General features: G+C 36.4%; 1 long non-coding RNA gene and 1 pseudogene across 1 annotated transcript in view; one reads left to right on the top strand and one right to left on the bottom strand.

The window, feature by feature from the left end:
- The window catches only part of LOC105725594 (aurora kinase A-like), a 41,156-nt pseudogene extending 14,345 nt beyond the window's left edge, over nucleotides 1-26,811 (top strand).
- LOC135268271 (uncharacterized) overlaps nucleotides 1-27,720 on the bottom strand; it is a 211,053-nt gene that overhangs the window by 57,357 nt on the left and 125,976 nt on the right. The gene's annotated exons all lie outside the window — the stretch shown is intronic.

The raw sequence follows: 27,720 nt of genomic DNA, 5'->3' as shown, positions 1-27,720 counted from the left end.
TGTGCAAAAAGACCAAATCTAGAGGCATCCATTACCCAACTTCAAACTATACTATAAGGCCATAGCCACCAAAACAGCATGGTACTGGTATAAAAATAGGCACATAGACCAATGGAACAGAATAGAGAACCCAGAAATAAACCCAAATACTTACAGCCAACTGATCTTCAACAAAGCACACAAAAACATAAAGTGGAGAAAGGACACCCTATTCAACAAATGGTGCTGGGATAATTGGCAAGCCACATGTAGAAGAATAAAACTGGATATTCATCTCTCACCTTATATAAAAATAAACTCAAGATGAATCAAAGACTTAAATCTAAGGCCTGAAGCCATAAAAATTCTAGATGATGTTGAAAAAACCCTTCTAGATACTGGTTTAGGCAAAGAATTCATAGCCAAGAACCCAAAAGGAAATATAACAAAAACAATCATAAATAGGTGGGACTTAATTAAATTAAAAAGTTTCTGTACAGCAAAACAAACAATCAGCAGAGTAAACAGACAACCCACAGAGTGGGAGAACATCTTTACAATCTGTGCATCTGACAAAGGGCTAACACACAGAATCTACAAGGAACTCAAACAAATTAGCAGAAGAAAACAAAGAATCCCATCAAAAACTGTGCTAAGGATATGAATAGACAATTCCAAAGATATACAAATGGCCAACAGATATATAAAAAATGCTCAACATCACTAATCATCAGAGAAATGGAAATCAAAACCACAATGTGATATCACCTTACTGCTGCAAGAATGGCCATAATCAAAACATTGAAAAATAATATATGTAAACAGGGATATGGCGAAAAGGGAACCCTTTTACACTACTGGTGGGTATGTAAACTCGTAAAACCACTATGAAAAACAGTGTGTAGATTACTTTAAAAACTAAAAGTAGAACTACTATTTGATCCAGCAATCGCACTACTGAGTATTTAACCAGAGGAAAAGAAGTCGTCATACGATAAAGATACTTGCACACCCATGTTTATAGCAGCACAATTTGCAATTGCAGAAATATGAAACCAGCCTAAATGCCCATCAATCAATGAGTGGATAAAGAAATTGTGATACACACACACACACACACACACCATGGAATACTATTCAGTCATAAAATAGGAATGAAATAATGGCATTTGCAGTAACCTAGATGGAATTGGTGACCATTATTCTAAGTGAAGTAACTGAGGAATGGAAAAACAAACATCGTATGCTCACATTCATAAGTGGGAGCTAAGTTATGAGAATGAAAAGGCCTAAGAATGATGCAACGGACTTTGGGAACTTGGGGGAAAGGGTGGGAGAGGTGTGAGAGATAAAAGACTGCAATTGGGTACAGTGTATACTTCTCGGGTGATGGGTGCACCTAAATCTCACAAATCACCACTAAAGAATTTACTCATGTAACCAAACACTACTTGTTCCCCCCAAAACCTATGGAAATAAAAAATAAAAACAAAACAAGCAAAAAAATTTCTAGAAAAAATTGATAAATTTTTATACACATACAACCTATCAAGACTGAATCATGATGAAATAGATCAATATCATGAAATAAGATTCATAATAAATAAAACAAGATCCATAATAAATTCATAATACAAGCCATAATAAAAAGTCTTCCAGCAAAAAGAAAAAGCCTGGAGGCCAGGCATGGTGGCTCACATGTGTAATCCTAGCACTTTGGAAGGCCGAGGCAGGTGGTCAAGACCAACCTGGGCAACATGGCAAAACCCCGTCTCTACCAAAAATAATACAAAAATTAGCCAGGCTTGGTGGCACATGTCTGTAGTCTCAGCTACTTGGGAGGCTGAGGTGGGAGGATAATCTGAGCTTGGGCGGTCAAGTTTGCAGTGAGCCAAGACCATGCCACTGCACTCCAGCCTGAGCAATAGAGTAAGACCCCATCTCAAAAACAAAAACAGAAAGCCTAGGACACAATGGCTTCACTGGTGAATTTTACCAAGCTATTGAAGAGAAATTGATACCAGTCCTACTTACACTGTTCTGACAAATAAAGAATGAAGGAATACTTCCAAAATCATTCCATGAGGCCAATGTTACCCTAATATTAAAACTAGACAAAATTCTTAAGAAAATACTAGCAAACCAAATTCAACACCACATTATAAAGATCATTCATCATGACCAAAGGGGATTTATCCCAGGGTTGTAAGGATGATTTAACATACACCAATAATCAATCATATACATCACATCAACAGAATGATGGACAAAAGCCATGTGATAATTTCAATTGATGTTGAAAAAGCACTTATAAAATTTATCACCTCTTCACGATAACCCTCAAAAAACTGGGTATAGAAGAAACATACTTCAATGCAATAAAAGCCATATATGAGAGAGCCATAGCTAGTATCATATTGAATGGAGAAAAACTGAAAGCCTTTCCTCTAAGACGTGGAACAAGACAACAATGCCCACTTTCACTACTGATATTCAACATAGTACTGAAAGTCCTAGCTACAGCAATCAGACAAGAGAAAGAAATAAAGGGTATTCAAATTGGGAAGGGAGAAGTCAAATTGTCCTTGTTTGCAGATGACATAATTTTATATTCGGAAAATCCTAAAGACTACACCACAAAGCTAGTAGAACTCATGAATAAATTCAGCAGTGTTGCAGGATACATAATCAACCTATATAATAAAATTTCTATATGCTAACAGCAAATAATCTAAAAAAGAAATTTTTCTTAAAATCCCATTTACAATAGCTTCAAAGAAAAGAAATCACCTAGGAATAAATTTAACCAAAGAAGTGAAAGATTACTATTATGAAAATTATAAAACCCCTGTGCAATAAATAGAAGAGGGCCCATATAAAAGGAAATATAGACCAGGCACAGTGGCTCATGCCTGTAGTCCCAGCACTTTGGGAGGCCAAGGTGGACAGATTACAAGGTTAGGAGATCGAAACCATCCTGGCTAACACAGTGAAACCCCCATCTCTACTAAAAATACAAAAATTAGCCAGGTGTTGTGGCAGGTGCCAGCAGTCCCAGCTACTTGTGAGGCGGAGGCAGGAGAATTGCTTGAACTTGGGAGGCAGAGGTTGCAGTGAACTGATATCATGCCACTGTAATCCAGCCTGGGCAACAGAGCAAGATTCTGTCAAAAAAAAGAAAAAAAAGGAAATATATTTCACATTCATGGATTGGGCGAATCACTATTGTTAAAATGTCCATTGTTAAAATGTCCATTGTTAAAATGTCCATACTAGCCAAAGTCATCTACAGCTTCAATTCAATCTCTATCAAAATCGCAATAATATTCTTCACAGAAATAGAAAACAAAATCCTAAAATTTATATGGACCACAAAATACCCAGAATAGTAAAAGCCATTTGGAATAAAAAGAACAAAACTGGAGGAATCACACTACCTTATTCAAACTAGACTTCAGAGCTATAGTAACCAAAGCAGTATGGTACTGCCATAAAAACAGAATACATAGACCAATGGAACAGAACAGGGAACCCAAGAATAAATCCACACATCCACAGTGAATTGATTTCCAACAAAGATTCTAGGAATATACATTGGGGAAAGTACAGTATCTTCCATAAATGGTGGTGAGAAAACTTGATATTCATATGCAGAAGAATGAAACGACTCCTATTTCACACCATAGACAAAAATGTAATAAAAACTGATTATGCACTTAAATCTAAGACTTATAAAATGACTGAAAGAAAACGGTAAATAAATTCTACAGGACATTGGTCTGTGCAAATATTTCTTGAATCATAATTTTTCATTGTTTGTATGACTTCTGAGGTACCACTTCTCAGTTACAATTTTAGTCTGCAGCTGTTGGGACATGCGCACTTGTCCAAAGAACCAGTTCCTTAATCAACACATTTATGGTCATGGAGGTTGAACTAAACATGTTTCACATAGAATTTAAAGTATTTTGTATTTTGGCTTTTCATATTATGTAAGTTTCAAAGGGATTATTTAAGAGACCATAAAGAATGAGATTTTAGCATTTTGAAAAGTTTCTCTATCAGGATCAGTTGATTGTCACTTTTTTCTTTTACTTTTTTTTTTTTTTGAGACAGACTTTTGCTCTTGTCGCCCAGGCTGGATTGCAATGGCATGATCTCGGCTCACTGCAACCTCTACTTCCTGGGTTAAAGCAATTCTCCTGCCTCAGCCTCCCAAGTAGCTGGGACTACAGGCATGAGCCATCACTCCTGGCTAGTATTTGTATTTCTTAGTAGAGATATGGTTTCACCATGTCGCCCATGCTGATCTCAAACTCCTGACCTCAGGTGATCCATCCACCTCGGCCTCCCAAAGTGCTGGGTACAGATGTGAACCACTGAGCCCAGCCCACATTTCAGTTAAAAACAAAACAAACAAAAACAAATAAAAAACTCTATTTTAAGCACAAGCACAGGCAACCTAAGAAAAAATGGAAAAATAAGAACACATCAAGTTAAAAAGTTTTTGCATAGCAAAGAAAACTGTCAAAAAAATATAGAGACATCCTACACAATGGGAGGAAATATTTGCAAACTATTCATTTGACAAGGGATTTAGAATCATAATATATGAGGACCCCAAACAACTCAATAGGAAAAAAATCTTATAATCTGATTTTAAAATAGGCAAAAATGCTAAAAGATATTTCTTAAAATCAGAGATACAAACGGCAAATAGGTTTATGAAAAGGTGCTCCACATCACTGATGGTCAGAGAAATGCAAATAAAAACTACAATGAGATATCATCTAACTCCAGTTAAAATGACATTTATCCAAAGACAAGTGATTACAAATGCTGAAAAGAATGTGGAGAAAGGGGAACATGGTACACTTTTGATGGGAGTGCAAAATAATACAACCACTTTGGATAATGATTGAGAAGTTTCTCAAAACACTTAAAAATAGAGCTAACATATTGAGGGAATGTAGTCTCTTCTCAGGCCCACAAGGGGGCATAGTTCCAAAGGCAAGAACTTCCCAGCACCATATCTCCATCCACATCTCCATCTGGGGACTAGAGGTCTTTGTTTATACTTTAGCAAGTGTGGGAAAAAATCAAAGGTCAATCACTCCAGCAGAAGTTTAAAGGAACTCCTTTCATAGGATGGGAACATTGAATGAGGAGGGAATTTCTCCAAGGTTAAAAGTCCCCATCCCCCACATCGGGGCAGCCCCCATATCTGGATCCCCTTCCACTAACTCTGGAAGCTCTTTCTCTTTCTTCTTTTTCTGTCTCTCTCTGCCTAAATAAATTACTTTCTGCAAAACTCTTTGGGGTCCAATATTTACTTAGAAGTGCACTGCGTCCAACAGGGTCTTCCCTCCTATTCTTGGGTGAGTGAGAGACCAAGGGCCTGGAAGAACACAGCCCACTGGGGAGCTAGCTGAGCCTCCCCTGCGTCCCTGAACCCTGTGACAATACGATCCAGGAAGCCCACTACTGGTGTATACCCAAAAGAAAAGGAATCAGTATATCAAGGAGATATCTGCACTCCAATATTTTTTGCAGCACTATTGACAATTGCCAATAATTAGACACAAGCTTAGTGTTCATCAACAGATGAATGAAGAAAATGTGGTACCTATACACGATGGAGTACCTTTCAGACATAAATAATAAAGATATCCTGTCATTTTCAACAAAATGGATAGAACTGTAGTAAATAATGCTAAGTGAAGTAAGGTAGGCACAGAATGACTAACTTTGCATATTCTCACTCATTTGTGGGAGCTAAAAATGAAAACAATTGAGTTTACCGAGATAGACAGTAGAATAATGGTTACCAAAGGTTGGAACGTTTAGTGGGAGGCAGGGAATTGGGAGGAAGAGTGGGAATGGTTAATGAATACAAAAATATTTAGTTAGAATGAATAAGATCCAGTATTTAATAGCACAAATGTTTGACTACAGTCAACAATAATTTCTTATACATTTTTTAAAATTAAATAGTATAATGGTCATGTTTTTAACACAAAGAAATGATAGGTGTTTGAGATGACTGATACCCCATTTCTCTGAGGTGACTTTATGTATTACATTATCATATCATAAAATCTCACATATCCCAAAATAGATATACTATGTATCTATAAAAATTAAAGATTAAAGGCCGGGCGCGGTGGCTCAAGCCTGTAATCCCAGCACTTTGGGAGGCCGAGGCGGGTGGATCACGAGGTCAAGAGATCGAGACCATCCTGGTCAACATGGTGAAACCCCGTCTCTACTAATACAAAAAATTAGCTGGGCACGGTGGCGCGTGCCTGTAATCCCAGCTACTCAGGAGGCTGAGGCAGGAGAATTGCCTGAACCCAGGAGGCGGAGGTTGCGGTGAGCCGAGATTGCGCCATTGCACTCCAGCCTGGGTATCAAGAGCGAAACTCCGTCTCAAAAAAAAAAAAAAAAAAAAAAAAAAAAAAAAAAAAATTAAAGATTAAAAATAATAAAAATTAAAATATAGTCAGTTGATTATTATCTTAATTTCATCTGCAAGAATTAATCAGTAATTAATTCCATTTTAAACTCTCTCATTCCATGTAATATAACTTATTCCCATGCTCCAGGGATTGGAATGTGGACATCATTGTGAGGTTTAGGGGAGGCTATCATTCTGCTCAGTATATTATTTAAACTATTTGAGACTTATTGTATCATTTATAAGGTGAGTTAATGATACTTTGCAAAAGATCATTGTAAATATTAAATGAAAGTATTTTTAGAATAAGTGCCAAATATAAGACCTGTTACATAGTATGCACTCAAAATTATAACAGCAGTTCTTTGGAGGAATTATTTCTATTAATGGTAGTAGTAGCATTATATATAGTTGCCTTAAATTAACATACAGGTATTTGAGAACATATATTTCACCTGTCCCTTAATATACTCTCACTTCCAAATACGAAATTCAGTTGAAATTAGGAAGCTGGGTGATAGTGTCTCATTCATTAATCGTCCTGATGTATTATGCCTTAGCCTGGGTTTGAGGTTAGCAGTAAGAGCTGGTGTTTGCTAACCTTTCTACAAGATGCTTTCAGTTGTTTTCTCTCAAAGAACAGAGTAGCTGAACTAATACTGTAGTTGAGAAGCCAGGTGGCTGAAAAAGAACAAGAGAACTTCTGGCAAAGCATTCTAAAAATTAGAAGGGAATCGCAGGCAGACATATACACAACTGATTTCCTTAACTCTTCCTCTATTGTTATTTGTATGTCCGAATTAAGGATATTTACCATAGTTCTACTTCTGAGGTACCACTTCTCAGTTACACTTTTAGTCTGCAGGTATTGGCACGTGCTCACTTGTCCAAGGAGCCAGTTCCCTAATCAACAAATTTATAGCCATGGAGGTTGAACTAAAAATGCTTCAAATGGAATTTAAAGTAATTTGTATTTTGGCTTTTCATATTATGTGAGTTTTAAAGGAATTATTTAAGAGACCATAAAGGATGAGATTTTAGCGTTTTGAAATATTGCTCTATAAGGATCAATAAAAAACTATTTCAAGAACAAATGCACAAACAAGTTTAGATACAATAAAATGCTAGATAAGAACATGTACTTTTATGCAGCTTGATTCACATAAGACATCACAAACTCTACAGTCAGAGTCAAGCATAAGTTAAAGATGAAAGGAAGGTTTTAAGGTAAGACTTAAAGAGGCAGAGAGGCACTGGAGTGGGCTCTGCATGACAGGCAGATCAAGTAGAGGTAAAATACCCATGCTTAAGGCATCCAATGATGCATTTTTTGATCTTCAAAAGTAAAAAGAAAGGAAGCCTGAACAGCATCATCTAATCCAAAATCCTTCATATGTGGTAAGCTCACTTAGTGAAAGAGTATCCTTGAAGCATAGGCTCATTAAAGAACTCATACATAATTTGGTTTTGGAATAAAAGAATGTGTTACACATAATGCCCATTAATTTTTCCTGATAATATACAAAATTCACTGAATAGAAATAATGTCTTCTAGATTTTTATATTAAATATCTTCAACTCTAGGAATTTTATTATAATCCAGTGAGAATATGTGAATAACAAAAGATACTGGAAAGGACTTTCTAACTTTCTTGTATTTGGTATTTTCCAAATAACTGTAGGTTTCTAGCAAACAGTTCAGTTTAACACATACTCATTTATTTTATGTTTTAGAACTTTATACATGAAGCGTTCCAAAGTCAGTTGCTAATAAGAATTTGTCAGTTTTGAAAGAAAAGCCATATTAAAGTAATTAAAACATTTAAAAAATTACATTCAAGTTTCACACTACTAATTTTTTGAAAGCATAGGCTCAAAGCTGAGGCAAGAAGTGAATGAAAATATCTGTTGAATTCCAAAATGTGATAGGATGATGTAGAGACAAGAAGAGATGGCATTAAATACAAAAAGTTGCTCATTTGTTTCACAAGAGAGAATTATATTAGTAAAAAATAAGAAACAGCCTTTAACCTATGACAGGTAAAATCCTGTTGCAGATTTAGAGATTTTCCTTTTCCTTGTACTTCCTTACAAAAACGAGCATGAAAAAAGCCACTTTTACTTTAACTGTGACAGGCATGGATAATTTTTTTTTTTTTTATGAACATAGTCTCAACCCCAGCCCCAAAGTCCCTGGTGCACAAGAAAACCTTTGTGTTCTCTCTACCCCTTTTCTATTCATCGGGTAGAAAACTAAACAACTTATACCAATAATTCATTAAAAAAATGTAAAGGCACTGGGTAGTATAATACTCTCTTGTAGCTCATTGTCATGTGTCTATGCTTAAACCAACCACTGCAAAGGGGAATAGAACTTCATAATTTTTCCACATCAGTATTCAACTCCTAAACCAGGGAGGGTGTGTCAGCTTCCTTGAGCACATAAGAGAGTGAATACTTAAAGGCAGTGTTCTGCCAAAATGGGGGAGTACCTATCAGATAAGAAACATACTATTCCTACATTGCCACATTCTGAGTAACACCACCTATTAAACTAAGGGGAGAGTCAGTGCTTTGAAGAGATTAGTAGTTCAGATAATTACTAAACATTGCACATTCAATTATTATATTAATATAAATACTTAATATATGAATATATTTTTTAAGTAGCAGATACTGATAAAAGTATATGTAACTCATATATTCAGTGTACATGATTCTGAGGCCTCTGCAGCCATGTGGAACTGTAAGTTCAATTAAACCTCTTTTTGTTCCCAGTTTTGGGCATGTCTTTATCAGCAGTGTGAAAGTGAGCTAATACAGTAAATTGGTACCAGTAGAGTGGGGCATTGCTGAAAAGATAGCTGAAAATGCAGAAGCGACTTTGGAATTAGGTAACAGGCAGTGACTGAAACAGTTTGGAGGGCTCAGAAGAAGAGAGGAAAATGTGGGAAAATTTGGAACCTCCTAGAGACTTGTTGAATGGTTTTGACAAAAATGCTGATAGTGATATATACAATAAGGTACAGGCTGAGCTGGTCTCAGATGGAGATGATGAACCTGTTGGCAACTAGAGCAAAGGTGACCCTTGTTATGTTTTAACAAAGAGACTAGCAACATTTTGTCCCTGCCCTAGAGTTTTGTGGAACCAAGGAGCCTAATATTAATCCCTAAGTCCATGGGAAAATGTCTCCAGGCCATTTCAGAGAACTTCAGAAGCCCCTCCCACCAGAGACTGGGAGGCCTAGACGGAAAAAATGGTTTTATGGGCCAGGCCCAGGGTCCTCATGCTGTGCGCCTCCTAGGGACTTGGTGCCCTGTGTCCCAGCTGCTCCAACCATGGCCAAAAGGGGCCAAAGTAGAACTCAGGCTATGAATTCACAGGGTGGAAGACCCAAGCCTTGGCAGCTTTCACGTGGTGTTAAGCCTGCGGGTGCACAGAAATCAAGAATTGAGGTTTTGGAACCTCCACCTAGATTTCAGATGTTGTATGGAAACACCTGGATTCCCAGGCAAAAGTTTGCTGCAGGGGTGGGGTCCTCATGGAGAACCTCTGCTAGGGCACTGCAGAAGAGAAATGTGGGGTCAGAGCCCCCACTCAGAGTCCCTACAGGGGTACTGCCTAGTGGAGCTGTAAAAAGAGGGCCATCATCCTCCAGATGCCAGAATGGTAGGTCCACTGACAGCTTACACCTTTCACCTGGAAAAGCCGCAGACACTCAACACCAGCCCTTGAAAGAAGCCAGGAGGAAGGGTGTACCCTGCATAGCCATAGGGTCAAAGCTGTCCAAGATCATGGGAACCCACCTTTTGCATCAGCATGACCTGGATGTGAGACCTGGAGTCAAATGAGATCCATTTTGGAGCTTTAAAATTTAACAGCCCTGCTGGATTTTGAACTTGCATGGGTCCTGTAACCCCTTCATTTTGAACAATTTCTCCCATTTGGAATGGTTATGTTTACCCAATACATGTACCCCGATTGTATCTAGGATGAAACTAGCTTGCTTTTGATTTTATGTGCTCATAGGCAGAAGGGGCTTGCCTTGTCTCGGATGAGACTTTGGACTGTGAACTTTAGGGTTAATGGTGAAATGAGTTAAGACTTTGGGAGACTGTTGGGAAGGCATGATTGGTTTTGAAATGGGAGGACATGAGATTTGGAGGGGTCGAGGGTAGAATGATATGGTTCAGCTGTGTCCTCACCCCAATCTCAACTTGAATTCTATCTCCTGGAATTCCCATGTGTTGTGGAACAGACCCAGGGGGAGATAATTTAATCATGGGAACTGGTCTTTCCTGTTTTATTTTCATGATAGTGAATAAGTCTCACGAGATCTGATGGGTTTATCTGGGGTTTCTGCTTTTGCTTCTTCCTCATTTTCCTCTTGCAACCACCCTGTAAGAAGTGCCTTTCATCTGTAGCATATCATAATACCTGTATATACATCTAAACAAACACATTAAATAAAACAACCTATATAAGACAACTGATTTGAGTTATTTACAAAACTGGGACCCATCTACCTGGCCAAATTTTTTGCCCCCATAGGTATGAAAGACAGAAAAAAAGCACGGAAGGGGATCCTACAGCATGAAATAAAGAAGGGAAGGGGCAAACTGTGTTACTCGATAGTAGAACCCAGAGTCCCTCAGACACTGGAAAACTCTTCCATCAGTGAAGACACCAAAGAAAAATGTTTGGGCAGCTGCTTTTCTGCCACTCCAGGAAGCTGTCAGCCAGGTCAAAGGTCCAAGGCTCCCAGTGAACTTACTTGAGCAAAGAAGCTCATTTTTGCTAGTGGAAGGAGATTAGCACACATATCAGTGGAAAGCCTTTTTGTTTTTCACTTACTAGAGACATTTAGGTCATTATCATTGCCAATGGCCTTTTGCTTATAGTAGGCATATGTTTTGTTGCCCAGGGGCCAGTAAGTTGGGGGCTGTTGTCAGGGCATCCCAGATGCTGATTTCATGACACTTGTTTAAGATGGACAATCCTCGGGGGCCAGGAGTCCTAAAGTTACCACCTTCAACCTAGAAATTTCTGTATAAACTGCCCTTTAATCTCTGCCTTCCCTTTCCTTCTTAGCCTCTGGTAAATATCATTCTACTTTATACCTCCATGAGAGAAAATGTTTTAGCTCTACCATATGAATGAGAACATGCAGTATTTGTGTCTCTGTGCCTAGCTTATTTCACTTACCATAAGAACCTCTCTTTTCATCTATGTTGCTGAAAATGACAACATTTCATTCTGTTTTATGGCTAAATGACATTCCGTTGTATATGTATACTGAATGTTCTTTACCCTTTCATCTGTCGATGGAGACCTAAATTGTTTCCCTATCTTGACTACTGTGAGTAATGCTGAAATAAATAGGAGTGCAGTTATTCCTTTGATATACCAATTTCCTTTCCTTTGGATAAAGACACCGTAGTAGAATTGTTGTATCATATGGTATCTCTATTTTTAGTTTTTTTGAGAACTAAAACCTCCAAACTGTGTGGTTTTTATTTTTTTTTAACTTCTATAAGGGCTGCAGTAGCTTACATTTCCAACAATGGTTTATAAGAGTTCTCTTTTCTCTACATCTTTACCAACATCGGTTATTTTTTTGTCATCTTCATGATAGCCATTCTGATTGGGTTAAGATGATATTGCAGTGTGGTCTTGATTTGCCTTTTCCTAATGATGAGTGATGTTGGATTTTTTGATATACCTTTTAGCCATTTGTATATCGTTTGAGAAATATCTGTTCAGGTCTTTTGCCCACTTTTTAATGGTATTATTATTATTTTGCTATTGAATTGTTTAATTGTATATTCTGGATATTAGTCCCTTGTTGAATGAATAGTTTGTGAATACTTTCTCCCATTCTTCAGGTTGACTTTTCACTATGTTGATTGTCTCCCTCGCTGTGAAGAAGTCTTTTTAGTTTAACATAGTTCCACTTGTGAAGGGTACAGCAAGATTAAAATATTTAAAAAGTAAAAATACACTTCAGTTGCTTAAATGGTATTAGGACGTTCTCTGGCAAGTTTTAAACTTACCTAGCTCTCCCTTCAATACTTCGTCCCAACTGTTTGCATTACCCCAGTGGTAAAAAACCCAGAGTGGGCTGCTTTCCAGCATCCCTCAGCTTCACTGCAAGTGAAGAACATGCAGACAATATTCCATCTATCCTGGGCAGCTTAAGCCTTATTGGACTAGCTTGCCCTTAATTCTACACTTCTGCGGTCTCTTGCTGTTTATCTGTGAGTAGTAAACTTGGTTTATGTAACTTGCTGTGTGATAGTTTTGTCTCATGGGACTCATACAAGTAGTAGAAATTGCAGCCCAATATGCAGTGAGTTGAAGTGGCAACCTGTGTGGATTGAACTTGATTCACAATATTTACTTAGTGCCTTACTTAAATAAAGTATTTCGATCATGGTTCCATATTTTTAATATTAAATATGTGATCTCATATATTCCAAAATGTAAACAAACTCTTTTCGTAATAGGACAGCAAAGTGGGTCAGTTAGGAATAATGAGTGGAAAATAACCAAAACTTTAATAGTAGTAATAATTATTATTGGCTGTCATCAAATAATGTGTCTGACATTCAAATATTCTAATTCAAATAATTGTTATCTAATTAATATTAGATCAATATTAACAGATTAAGTTGCAAAAAATCACAATTATCACACAACTTTGATAAAAGCGATAAGGTGATTTTCATCTTAAAATGGGTTAGGATTAGGAGGCCAGGTGCCAAGCCTGTAACCTCAGCACTTTGGGAGGCAGAGGCAGGCAGATCACCTGACGTCAGGAGTTCGAGACCAGCCTGGCCAACCTGGTGAAACTCCGTCTCTACTAAAAATATAAAAATTAGCCTGGTGTGTTGGCAGGCACCTATAATCTCAGCTACTCAGGAGACTGAGGCACGAGAATTGCTTGAACCCAGAAGGTGGAGGTTGCACTGAGCCAAGATCTCGCCACTGCTCTCCAGCCTGAGCGACAAGAGCAAGACTCTGTCTCAAAAACAAACAAACAACCAAACATACAAACAAAAAAGATTAGAGTTTTACAAAATTTGTTAGATGTAATTAACATTTACATTCATTCTATTTATTTAACCAATGATGTACTAACAATATATCTTTTCAAAATATGAATTCATCATTTGAATTTAAATAAGTTATATAAAATAATGTTATACAAAGCCATCAAGATTAAATGCATAGAAATTGCTTAAATGTATTTATTATAACGGTGCAATAAATCATTTTTATTTTGGTTCTTAATTCTAAAAGTTTCATATCTATATCTGCAAACCAATGTGTAACTAATAGAAAATCTTCAAGTTAAAACTACTTATATACACACATACATAAAATTTCAAAATATATATAAGACTAATGGTATTTTAAGTAGAGTCAGAATGTTTTCCTTTTAGCACAACAAAAAAATTACATAACAATTCTGTTTTTTCAAGAAAGTATCATCTAGAAGAGAGCATGGATCAATTAGCCTTTTGATTTTAAACAGAGAAAATTGGTTTTTTTTTTCTGAGAATTTCTGCATTTATCAAGTACTAACTTACCAGTAAATTAGTATTTATCCACAAAATATGAATTTTTCAAAATTTTCACATTTTCTTGAGTACACATGTAATTCATGTTTATTTCAGATATTTTAGAAAATGCAATAAAACAGAAAGGAATCAAATTAATACCAAAGAAGAAAACCACCATAATCTCAGTACCATTCCCAGAAATATTTACCATTTACTTTTGGCACATAATATTTTCAACATTGTGGAATAGACCAACAGACAGACACAGACAGACACACACACACACACACACACACACACACACACACACACACAGATGACATATCAATATTCTCCTTCTGATTTTGATGTAGAAATTTGGCTAGAGATATCACTCTTTCCCTCAACTCAAAACAGATGCATGGGCATATTGGTGCCCATGGTAAAGTGTTCTGTATCTACCAAAGTGCAGTAACACACCAAGGGAAGCTTATCAAAAGGTGTGTAATTCTCTGTGCAGATGCAATAACTTTGCTCCAGAATCCTAGGGTTCTGTTTTGTGATTTTCCCACCAGAGTTCACCATAAGCTCCACATGAAATCTTTTTCTACAATTTACATCTGTAATACTTTAGGATCTGACAGATCTTATGACCTAAGTTGCAAGGCTGCTTTAACCAAAGCCTGGAGCTAAAATAGAATCCTTTCTCTCCTGAGGCTCTACTCAAAGCTGTATGTTTTTCCTGGCACAAAATACATAGGCCAGAGGAATATTTCTAAGAGCGGAATTTGTTACTTCCAGAACCCAAATATGCCTACCAGACACTGTGATTCTTTGTTTGTGTTAAGGGATGCAAGGCATAGTAAATTGTCTTATAATTAAATGGGCATATTTTGAGATGGCTCTGGCCACTTGACGCCTAAAAATGTCACTGAGATGTCTAATCTCTGAATTGCAGTAACACTTGTTTTCCACCCACTGGAATGCAAATGACTTATCAAAGCATCTAGTAGTGTATTAGCCACCTCTTGATCATTCTGTACAATGTGTATGATGTTATTAATGTAATGGATCAGTTTGATACTTCTTGGATATCCAGGAGTTTGAGATCTTTCCAGACTACATTATTGCAATGAATAAAATAGCCCTGAGGTAAAAAATATAACAAACATCATTTACTGTTATATGTGCATACAAACTGTCTCTAATCTCTGTGTTTGTTAGGGAAAAGAACATATTTGCCTAATCAATGGCTACATACCATGTACCTGAGACCTTATTAGTCTCCTTTAACAATGGCAGTGTTAAATACACAGCTCCAGTCAGGACTACTACTTGATTGGTCTTGTAGTAGTACACATTCATTCTCAATAATCTTACTGATTTCTGAAGGTGCTAAATATGCTGATTACATCAGCTATAATAGGGAGTGTTATGGGCTGAATTGTGTTCCCTGAAAACTCATATGATAAAGTCCTAACCTCCAGTGCCTTTGAATGTGATTGTATTTGGAGTTAGGGTCTTTAAAGAGATAATTAAGTTAATGAGGTCATTTTAGTGGGTCCTAATCCAATCTGACGAGAGAGTCCTTATAAAAAGGGATAATTGCGGGTCAAGCTCGGTGGCTCAGCCTGTAATTCCAGCACTTTGGGAGGCCGAGGTGGGTAGATAGCCAGAGGTCAGGAGTTCGAAACCAGCCTGGGCAACATGGTGAAACCCCAGCTATAATAAAAATACAAAAATTAGCCAGGTGTGATTGAGGGTGACTGTAATCCCAGCTACTTAGGAGGCTGAAACAAGAGAATCGCTTGAATCTGGGAGGCAGAGGTTGCAGTGAGCCAAGATTGTGCCATTTCACTCCAGCCTGGGCAACAACAGCAAAACTCCGTTTCAAAAATAATGAATAATTTTTTTAAAGAGGTAATTGTGAAACGCAGACACCAGGAATGTGCTCACAAAGCAGAAAGACCACTTGAGGGAACAGGGAGAAGTTGGCCATCTGTAAGCCAAAGATAGCCCCAAGAAGAAGCCAAACCTGTTGATACATTGATCTTGGCTTTCTAGCCTCCAGAAGCATAAAATAATAAATTTCTGTTGTTTAACCACCCAATCCTTGGTACGTGGATATGGTAACCCTAGCAAACCAATACAGAGATCAAAATCCTTGCATCTTTTAAGTCTTTAATAGGGGCACAAATCTCCAGCTCATCCCACCCTCCAGGATATAACATTATTTTAGTTTTGCCATCTTGCCAGAGGCAGGATAGGTCCCCATTATAATAGATAGGTTTTATCGCACATAGTAATGACAAAAATAGTGGTTGCTTCAACTGCCAAGTATCCCAATTCCAATTATCCACTCAATTATCAGGGAAGTGACCACTGGATGGGATCATGTGAACCAAACTTCAGTCAGGACTTCATTTATTACTTTCCCAATTTAAGTTGATCCTTTTACAAGGCAGTATTGATAGTATTTTGGGTTTCTGAGTATCAAAGTCAACTGAGATGCTCTGTCTCATAGTTCTCAAACTATCTGTTTCTCCACTTTATTTCACATATGGCCATCTGAATGAATAACCGTAGCTTTGATCAGAAAAAAACTGAGAGAATCTGCATATGTACTTGCTGTGGTGTTACAGTGTCCTTCTATCTAGGGACCTGATCACCTGTTATATTAATGTGTCCTGTATCTTAAAATCCATCTTAGGTCTTTTGTGTATAGTTCATCTCTTGTGTCATGCCCTGCATGTTCCTGCTCAGATTAGAAGAAGATTCAGCTCTAATTACCAGCCTGGCAGTGAAGAAAAGAGGTGTTGGCATATCTGGAAGACAGCACATTTTACCTTCCAGTGCTTCAACATGGGGGAAATTATAATGGACCACTCATGAAAACTAGAAAGATTTTGGGAGTCTTCAAAGACAACATCATCAAAACATACATCCCAATGTCTCTAGCCCATGTTTCAGTGTCCTGGATTTTCTCAATCTGGGTGCTAATCTTAGCATAACAGATACAAGTTGACTGGGCATACCAACATCCATGGAGCTCTATGATATTAACTATCATTCCTTTAGTCTGCTTCTCATTTCTACTTGCTCTCTCATAGTAGCAGATAAGAGATTCTTGGTTAATTAACAAAGAGAACGTCTGGATTTTTAAGCTTATCTTTAGCTGATCGTTAATGACACTCAGTTTTGTTTTCTTATCCCTCTGTAGAAAACCAATGCAATTTTTCAGTAATGAATTCAGCTTACTTTTTAGGTACTTCACCCCATGTCTGTCAAATGCCTCAATAATCACACTCGCAAGGGAGATCTACTGAACCAGGATAATCTCCTGTCACCAATGGTTAAAAAAAATAATTAAGTACTTGGTTGCCACCTTGTTCCAAGGACAATCTGTTGCTTACTAAGTGTTGTAGCCTCTTTGCTCCCTAGAAAGTGAGTGAGCCAATTCTAAATTCTCATTTTATTACCTGTTTTCTTGAATTACATTCAGAATCAATTGCATTAATTCAGGCCCAACAAAAAGCAGACGCTAAGGTGAGATTAAATGTGTAAGATATGTATTAGATAACAGTGTAGGAGATTGTTGAGAGATCTTAAGGCTGCAATGCAGTTGTAATACCTGAAGAAGAAAAGATAAGGAAAAGGAGAATTGAGTTGGAAAAGTCTCAGATTGAACTGTAATTCCCTGAAAGGTTCTGCTGGGCATATAGGGAGTTTCAAACCAAACATCCCGATATCTTGATAGTAAGAGTGGAAGTAATATGTAAGGTAGTAATACGTAAGGGTGGAAGTAATATGTAATAAGTAAGGGTAGAAGCAATGAGCAAGACTTGCAAAATTGATGAATGACTTCATTCCACAGATCCAAGTTGCTGAGCAAATCCCATGATGGGCAAATACAAATAAATTCACATCTCTCAACAACAACAACAAAAACAAATGACCCATTAAAAAGTGGGCGAAAGACATGAAAAGACATTTTTCAAAAGAATACTTAAAAATGTCCTAGAAGCATATGAAAAAATGTTCCACGACACTAAAGATCAGAGAAATGTATATTAAAAACCACAATGCTATATCATCTTATGCCAGTTAGAATGGCTATTATTAAAAAATTAAAAAATAACAGATGTTGATGAGGATTCAGAGAAAAGTGAACATTTATGCAGTATTGGTGGGAATGTAAATTAGTACAAACTCTATGGAAAACACTATGGAGATTCCTCAAAGAAATAAAATAGAACTGCATTCAACCCAGCAATCCCAACACTGGCTATCTATTCAAAGGAAAAAAAAAATCGTTTTAACAAAAAGATACCTGCACTTGTATGTTTAGCACCAGAACTATTCAGAATAACAAAGATATGGAATCAACCTAAGTATTCATCAATGACTGGATAAGAAAATGTGGTGTACATATACATATACATACACCAAATGGAATACTATTTAGTCAAAAAAGTATGAAATAATGTTTTTTGCAGCAACATTGATGGATTTGGAGATCTTTATCTTAAGTGAACAAAACACAGAAACAAAAAGTCAAATACTAGATATTCACACTTATAAGTAAGAGCTAAATAATGTGGACACATAAACACAAAACATGGAATAATAGACACTGGAGACTCCGAAGGGTTGGCGGGGAGTGTTTTTATAATTACAATTTGATTTTAGATAATTATAGATTCACATGCAGTTGTAATAAATAATACAGAGATCCCAAATATGCCTTACCCAGTTTCCCCAAATAGTATTTTTAAAATCTATAATACAAAATCAGATGTAGTTTTACTTATACTCATTTGTGTTTATGTAATTAGTTTTATACAATTTTATCACATGTGTAAAGTTCATGCATTCATGACCACAGTCAAAATAAAAAAAAAAAAATTCCATTACCACAAGGATCCCTCCTGTTCTTTAACAACAACATTCAGCTCCACACCCTCACCCTCCATACTCCCTAGTTTCTGAACACCACTAATCTGTCTAAATTTTTATCACTTTAAAAAATATTATATATATAGAATCATATAGTATGCAGTATTTTGGTATTATCTCTTAAGCCCCTCACACCCTTTCTCTTTCACTCAGCTTAATTTTCAGTAGATATATCTATTTACTGAATGATATTTCACAGTATAGCTGTGCCAGTTTGTTTAATCATTCACATGTTGGGATACAGAATGCATCTGAACTGTTTCTAGGTTTTGGATATTATGAATAAGCTGCTATGAACATTGTTGAACAGGGTTTTTAAAATGAACATAAGTTTTCATTTATTTGGGATAATAGCCCAGGAGTGCAATGGATTAGTTATATGGTAATTGTATATTTTGTTTAATAAAAAATTGCCAAACTGGTTTCTAGGGTGTCTGTACCAACTTGTCTTTCCACCAGCTTGCATGAGTGGCTTAGTTTCTCTGCACGCATTCTCACCAGCCTTTGATGTTAGTTTTAATTTAGCAATTTAGATAGGCACATAATACTAGTTTTAAAACTGCTAGTTTTAATTTAGAAATTTAGATAGGCACATAATACTATGCATTATGGTTTCAATTTGCATTTCTCTGATGAATAATGATGTTTAACATATCTTCATGTACTTATTTGCTGTATTTATATCATCTTTGGTAAAATGTCTGTTCATTTTTTCTTTTTTTTGCCCATTTTCTAATTAGATTTTTTTTTTAACTGTTGAGTTTGAAAGTTCCTTATACATTCTAAACACTAGTCTTTTGGTGAATATATGGTTCAAAAATATTTTCCTCAAGTCTAGATCTTCTCTTTTCATTCTCTTCACATGGGCATCCACAGAGCAAAAGTGTTTTGTTGTTGCTGTTTGTTTTGATTATGTACAATTTATCCATTTTTTCTTTGATAGATTATGCTTTTGGAGTCAAGTCTAAGAAATTGTTGCTTGGATCCCAAAGATTTTCTCCTATTATTTTCTTAAATTTTTACAGTTTTATAGTTTACATTTAAACTCATGAGACATTTTTAGTTAATTTATGCATAATGTATGAGGCTCAACTTGTGGAATTTCTATTTGTTTTTGTTTTTCTTTATCTTTTTTTCTTTTGGCCTATGGAAATTCAATTGCTGCAGATCCATTTGTCAAAAAGGCTTTTCTTCTGCAGATCCATTTGTCAAAACAGCTTTTCTTCTGCCATCAAATTGCTTCTACAATTGTGCAAAAAATCCATTAAGCCTATTTGTTAGAATCCATTTGTAAGTTCTGTCCTCTGTTTCATTGATCTATGTATGTGTCCTTCCATCAATACCACACTATTTTTGTTGCTATAGTAGTATAGTAAGACTTAGTGTTGTGCAGGGTGATTCTTATCACTTTATTTTTGTCAAGATTACTTTAGCTGCTATAGAATCTGTACCTATTCCTTCTAAATTTTGGAATAAGATTTTCTGTATCTAAAGTGATCCTTGAAGTTAGAATTTAGTCTGTAATTTATTTATTATTTATTTATTCATATATTCATTTATTCATTTTTGTTTCCTCTGTGTTTACTCTGGTACTCATTGTACTGTTTATTTTTTCTTTTCCTTTGTAATACTTACATATTTTTTAGATTTCCACCTTGATTTATTTATAGTAGCTGTGAGTATATTTTACTGAATGTTTTTAGAATACTTTCTGTCAATTTTTCTTTCTCCCTCACCTCCCTAGTCTCTCCATCTTCAAAGTTATCTCATAAACAGAAAAGGGCAGTTTTAGGTCAGCACTTTTCTGGGAGGCTTAATTTTGCAAGGAATTTCGATTGATCTCCCTTGCTGGTTCTGTCAGTTTGTCTAGTGTTGTCAGAGGGACTCCTTTTTGATCCAGATGAGAAATTGTTCTGAGTTGCGTACTGCTACTGTTTGTGGTTACAAAAGACTGGTGTTGTGTCAGTTTCTTCTGTTAACTGGGAGCCCTAAAATGTATACTAACACACCACATGTTAGAACAACATGTTCTACAACAGTAGTAGAACAACATACTACTATGTTGTTTCTCTAGTCCTGGGGTCCCAAACCAGTTTGCGTTTGTCTCACCATCTTTCAGTATTCTCATTTTGTTGCCTTTTGTATTTTTGAGGATACACAGTTATGTTTAGCAGGGAGTTACAAGGAGACACAGGTCTATACCATACTTTCCAAACTAGAAGCCTAAGGTAGAATAATTTTAGAAAGTGGAATGTGCTGTGTTATTGTGAATATTTTCATCAGAAAGCCAGTCAACAGTAATGTAAAGTGAAATAACTGGACACTCAAGAGAAGAGATAAAATAAAATAATTTAAAAAGAAAGAAAACAACTTCACTCACCCTCCATCTCTCTCCCTCAAAAAAGTAAAGAAGAACAGAGATGCAAAGCACAGACAGGACAATTAGAAAAGGGACATCGAGATGGTGCCTGACTTTTGTCACTCAGCAAGAGTTATCAAGTGGCAAAAATTGCTTCTATGAGATTTTCTGTCTCACCCCACCCACCTGAAGATCCCCGAAAGATTTTAAAATAAAGAAAAAAAGTGACACTATAAGGTTGCTGGAAAAAATATCCCTCATTATTTATCTTTTTATCTCTATGTCTCAACCCACTAAAGGCAAACAGTTGGAATATTACCTCAGCTGTTCCTACCTCTATTTTCTCTTTCTTAAATTATTAATATATTCCTTTCATACTTCTTACCAGTTTTATTGAAAAATTTCTTTGTATGCTGAGATTTATTTACATGAAAAGGGTAATGCAATATCTAAGAAGTAAATAACTAATATAAATAACAAAGTAGCCCCTGAAGTTAAACATGTTATTAAGATAAATATACAGTACTATTATGTGACATTTATCATGGCCAATATAAAGTGTGAGTAAAACCATCAAGCCGTTTTATTTTGAGAGTCATTTCCTACTAATATAGTATTATTTTCTGAGAGTCTAACATAATATTAATTGATTTGTCATTCAGCAAATAGTTATCAAGTGGCAAAAATTACTTGTATGAGATGTGCTGTCTCACCCCCACCCACCCGAGCTGGGTATACACCGTGTTACTTCTAGCTTTCAATGTACTTTTCCACCAGCAAACTTTATTTTATGTAGGCATTTTTTTAGACTGAAAATTTTGTGATGCCATTTTATCTTTCTTTGGCGTATCTGTTCTTAGGATCATAACGTGCAACTTAGACTTTTCACGGGTCTCCTGATTCATGGCTTTTTCTCATAAATCTTCTATTTATATATTTGTGGACCAGAAAACATAAAAGTAAAAAAAAAAAAATAGTAAATAAAAGTATCTGAATTACTCAGAGTGGGAACCTGCTAGGAACATGAGTACAGATTACTCTACATGGATAATCGGTGCTGTTTCACCATGGATTTCTTTTAGAAAAGTAATTCAGGTTATTTCAAAAAGTATCAATAATTAACTTTTCATAGGGATTATTTTTCAGAATAAGAACAAAGTAGGCTTGAATATGAACCCATGAAACCTCATTAAAAAGTTTTTACAATTCAAGAACCATCAACAAATCTAAGGTCAATATTCCTTCAAACAATAACATATGAATAGTGGTCTATTGAACTACCTTTTCCCTCAAAACTTCATGTACCAATGTGTAACACATCTCACCTGACTAATTTTTAAACTAGAAGTACTAAAAATCTTAATATCCTGTAATAACTGAAGGCAAATATCACTTCTCTTTTTTCCCTGTCTTTACTAAGACATTTAATTACTACAATATGTATATATGATATGTGACAAATATTTAATTTTATTGGACTCACGCTGAAGAATCATAATATGCAACTAAAAACTATGAACACTTCTTTAGAGTTAGGAATACTGACATTTTTATAATTTCTCAAACTTAAATGGGATTTTTTAAAGCCATTTTTAAACTATGACCCAGGGAACTCATAATGACCATGTTAAGCCCCCAAATAATGCAGTACATGTATTCCTCTTCACTTCTTACCTATCTTAGTAAAAAAATGTCCAAGGACTCATTTGAACCCCTTTATTTTCACACACACGCACACACACACACACAAACAGAAAGAGAGAGAGAGAGAGGTTGAATTTTACTCTTAGGGATTGCTTGTATATAACAGCAACAAATATAAAGTGTATAATAAATGTAAAAAATAGCCTACTCTTGACAAGTTCTCAGACCACCTTAAGTTTTTTAATTCCTTACTATAAGAATGTTTTATAATTATTTTATGTCCCTATTAACAGACAAATCCAGATGGCTTGAAGCCTTGTTTTCCTCCTATTGGGTAATCTAGAAGAGAGCTGGCTGCAATGGACTGAACGTGTATGCCCCTACACCAATTCATATGTTGAAACCCTAATCCCCAGTGTGATGCTATTTGGAAGTGTGGCCTTTGGGAAGTCATTAGGTCACGTGGGTGGAGCTCTCGCAGTGGAATTGGTGCCGTTCTAAGAAGAGGCACAAGAGAGCTGGCTTCTTCCACTCATATCCACCGTATGAGGACACAACAAGACGACAGTCATGTGAAGAGACTAGGACGAGGTTCCTTATTAGAACGTGACCATGATGGAATCCTAATCTTAGAATTCCCAGCCTAAATTACTTAAAGGAAGAAAAGAGGAAGGCTACTCTATGAACTCTAGAGGTTTCCTGTTTCCAACAAAGTCGTTTCATCAAACTGAGAGTTTCTAACGTTATATAGTCACATAGACTTTTCTTCCTTCCTGACCCTATAAATGTTTGAGAACATTAACTGAGAGGTTTCCTTTCTACTGGAATATTGCCTACAACATAGGAAGATAGTCTATACCCTAAGTTGTGGAATACTAAGAATTTGAGAGGATTGTATGCACGGTGTTACTTCTAGCTCGCAATGTACTTTTCCCCCAACAAACTTTATTTGATGTAGGCATTCTTTGAGACTGAAAATTTTGTGATGCCATTTTATCTTTCTTTGGCTTATTTGTGCTTGGGATCATAATGTGTAACTTAGACTTTTCACGGTAAATCTTCCATTGGAGACTTTTCACGGTAAATCTTCCATTGCTATGATACTACTTCAAATATATGATAGGAATCTTACAATTAGTGTACATCCATTTATTCCCTCCTGACCTTTGTGCTGTTGTTACCATACATGTTATTTCTACATTTGTCATGAATTCTAAAATGTGCTGTCTTTATTTTTGTTTTAAATAGCCAATAGCTTTTAAACGTATTTAAATAACAAGAAAAAAATATTTTATATTTATCCACTTAACCATTCCTGGTGCTTCTCATTCCTTTGTGTAGTCCTGAATTTATACCTAATAAGAGCTTTATTCTGCCCGAAAGACTTCTGTTAAAATTTCTTGTAGTGCAGCTATGTTGGTGAGGAATTTTTTCTGCTTATGTATGTATGAAAAATTCTTTATGTTAATTTGTTTTCATGGTATTTTCTTCTCTAAATTTTTATTTTAGTAAAATACACATAACATAAAATTTACCATCTCAATGATTTTTAAGCGTACAGTTCAGTGACATTAAGTTCATTCACAAGGTAGTGTAATCAAGCTCCAGAATTTTCATCTTACAAAACTGATGCTCTCTGCCCCTTAAACAGCAAGTCCTTACTGCCTCTTCCCTACAGTCCCTGGAAATCCCTATTATAATTTCTCTCTGTGTAACTTTGACTACTCTAAATATCTCATATAAGTGGGTTAGTACAATATGTTTCTCTCTGTGACTGATCCATTTCACTAAGCATATTGCCTTCCAGTTTCATTCACGTTGTAACATATATCAGAATTTCCTTCCTTCTTAAAGCTAAATAATATTTCATTGTATGTGTATACCAAATTTTGCTTATCTATTCTCTTTCCATGGACATTTGCATTGCTTCTATCTTTTAACTATTGTGAATAATGCTGTTATGAACATGAGTGTACAACTGCTTCATTGTGGCCCTACTTTCTACGAATTTGGATTTACATGCAAAAGTAGAATTGCTAAATCATATGGTAATTCTATTTTTAATTTTTTGAGAAACCGCCATACTGTATTTTGCAATGGCAGTATCATTTTACATTCTTTTAAACACTGCAAAAGGGTTCCAAATTCTCCATATCCTCCCCAGCACTTGCTTTTGATAGTAGCCATACTAATAGTTGTCAGGTGGTATTCTTTAGTTTTGGTTTGCATTTTCCTAATGGTTAATGATGTTGGGCATCTTTTCATGCGTTTGTTGGCCATTTGTGTATCTTCCTTGGAGAAATGTCTATTCACGTCCTTAGCCCATATTCCAGTTGTGTTGATTGATTGTTTTGTTGTTGAGTCGTAGAATTTAAAAAAATATATTCTAGATATTAATCCCTTATCAGCCACACGATTTAAAATACAGTTAACCTTTAAACAATACTGCCATTAGGGTCACTGACTCCCCTGTGCAGTCAAAAATCTACATATAACTTTTTAACTCCCGCAACACTTAATTACTAATAGCCTACTCTTGACCTGAAACCTTACCAATAACATAAACAGCCATACATATTTTGTATGTTACATGTGTTATGTACTATATTCTTAAAGTAAGTTAGTGACAAATAAATTGCATCCTTGGGTCGCAGGCATCATGGACAGATCTAAAAAAAAACTGCATTTCTGGGCCTGTTAAGGCTATAGCACCAGTTGGAGGTCCAAAACATGTTCTTGTGACTCAGCAATTTTCTTGTCAGAATCCATTACCTGCAAATAGTGGCCAGGGTCAGAGAGTCTTGTGTCCTTCAAATTCTTCCCATTGTGTTCCTTTGCAAGCACAAAAGCTTGTCTCCAATCACAAGCCGGTTCAGAAGCAGAAGCAATTGCAGGCAACCAGTGTACCTCACCCTGTCTTCAGGCCACTGCGTAACACCCAAAAGAGCAAGCAGCCCCAGCCGCCGGCACCTGAAAATAATCCTGAGGAAGAACTGGCATCAAAATGAAAATGAAGAAAAATGAAGAATCAAAAAAGAGGCAATGGTCTTTGGAAGACTTTGAAATCGGCCGCCCTCTGGGTAAAGGAAAGTTTTGTAATGTTTATTTGGCAAGAGAAAAACAAAGCAAGTTTATTCTGGCTCTTAAAGTGTTATTTAAGACTCAGCTGGAGAAAGCAGGAGTGGAGCATCAGCTCAGAAGAGAAGTAGAAATATAATCCCACCTTCGGCATCCTAACATTCTCAGACTGCATGGTTTCCATGATGCCACCAGAGTCTACCTAATTCTGGAATATGCACCACTTGGAACAGTCTATAGAGAGCTTCAGAAACTTTCAAAGTTTGATGAGCAGAGAACTGCTACTTATATCACTGAATTGGCAAATGCCCTGTCTTACTGTCATTTGAAGACAGTTATTCATAGAGACATTAAGCCAGAGAACTTACTTCTTGGATGAGCTGGAGAGCTTAAAATTGAAGATTTTGGGTGGTCAGTACATGCTCCATCTTCCAGGAGGACTACTCTCTGAGGCACCCTGGACTACCTGCCCCCTGAAATGATTGAAGGTCGGATGCATGATGAGAAGGTGGATCTCTGGAGCCTTGGAGTTCTTTGCTATGAATTTTTAGTTAGGAAGCTTCCTTTTGAGGCAAACACATACCAAGAGACCTAAAAAAGAATATCAAGGGTTGAAGTCACATTCCCTGACTTTGTAACAGAGGGAGCCAGGGACTTCATTTCAAGACTGTTGAAGCATAATCCCAGCCAGATGCCAATGCTCAGAGAAATACTTGAACACCCCTGGATTGCAGCAAACTCATCAAAAACAGCAAATTGCCAAAACAAAGAATCAACTAGCAAACAGTCTTAGGAATTGTGCAGGGGGAGAAATCCTTGAGCCCAGGGCTGCTGTACAACCTGTCAGGAACATGCCACTGACATTTATCTTACTGTTGACTGCTGCCCTCAATTTAGGACGCTACAAGAAATATTTGTTTTACTAAGCAGGTGTGCCTTAACTGCCCTATTCAGAAAACTCCACATCAATAAACATGATACTCTGAAGTGAAAGTAGCCACAAGAATTGTGCTACTTACACTGGTTTGTAATCTGGAGGGCAAGGTTTGACTGCAGCCGCCCCCTCAGCCTGTGCCAGGCATGGTGTCCTCACAGTGGACAAATCCAGAGTCTGGCTGTGGGGAAAGTGACCACTTGGCCCTGACTCGATCAGTTAAGGAGCTGTGAAATAACCTTCCACGTACCTGAGTGAGTGTGTAACTTATTGGGTTGGCCAAGCCTGGTAAAGCTGTTAGAATGAGTATGTGATTCTTTTTAAGTGTGAAAATAAAGATATTTGTACAGACTTGTATTTTTTCTCTGGTGGCATTTCCTTAGGAATGCTGTGTGTGTCCAGCACTCCAGAAGGCCTGGTTGGGTTTCTAGTCCTCCTTAACCACTTATCTCCCATATGAGTGTGTAAAATAGGAATACGTGCTCTACCTCCATTTAGGAACCTGCCTGGGATACAGAAGAGGCCATGTGTCTCAGAGCTGTTAAGGGCTTATTTTTAAAAAAGCACTGGAGTTTTTAAATGGCATGTGTGGAAACTTTATGCAAATAAATATCTATGTCAAAAAAAAAAAGTTAAGAAAATTATTGTTATTAAGGAGGAGAAAATGTATTTAGTATTCATTAAGTGTAACTGGATATACATAAAGGTCTTCATTCTAATTGTGTTCACCTTGAATAGGCTGAAGAGTAGAAGGAAAAGGAGGGATTA

Source organism: Aotus nancymaae, unplaced genomic scaffold (assembly GCF_030222135.1).
Source record: "Aotus nancymaae isolate 86718 unplaced genomic scaffold, 86718_ANA_hifiasm-v0.15.2.pri h1tg000004l, whole genome shotgun sequence".
NCBI classification, from domain to species: Eukaryota; Metazoa; Chordata; class Mammalia; order Primates; family Aotidae; genus Aotus; species Aotus nancymaae.
The sequence above is the reverse complement of the archived record's forward strand: the minus strand, read 5'-3'. Positions and strand labels throughout refer to the sequence as shown.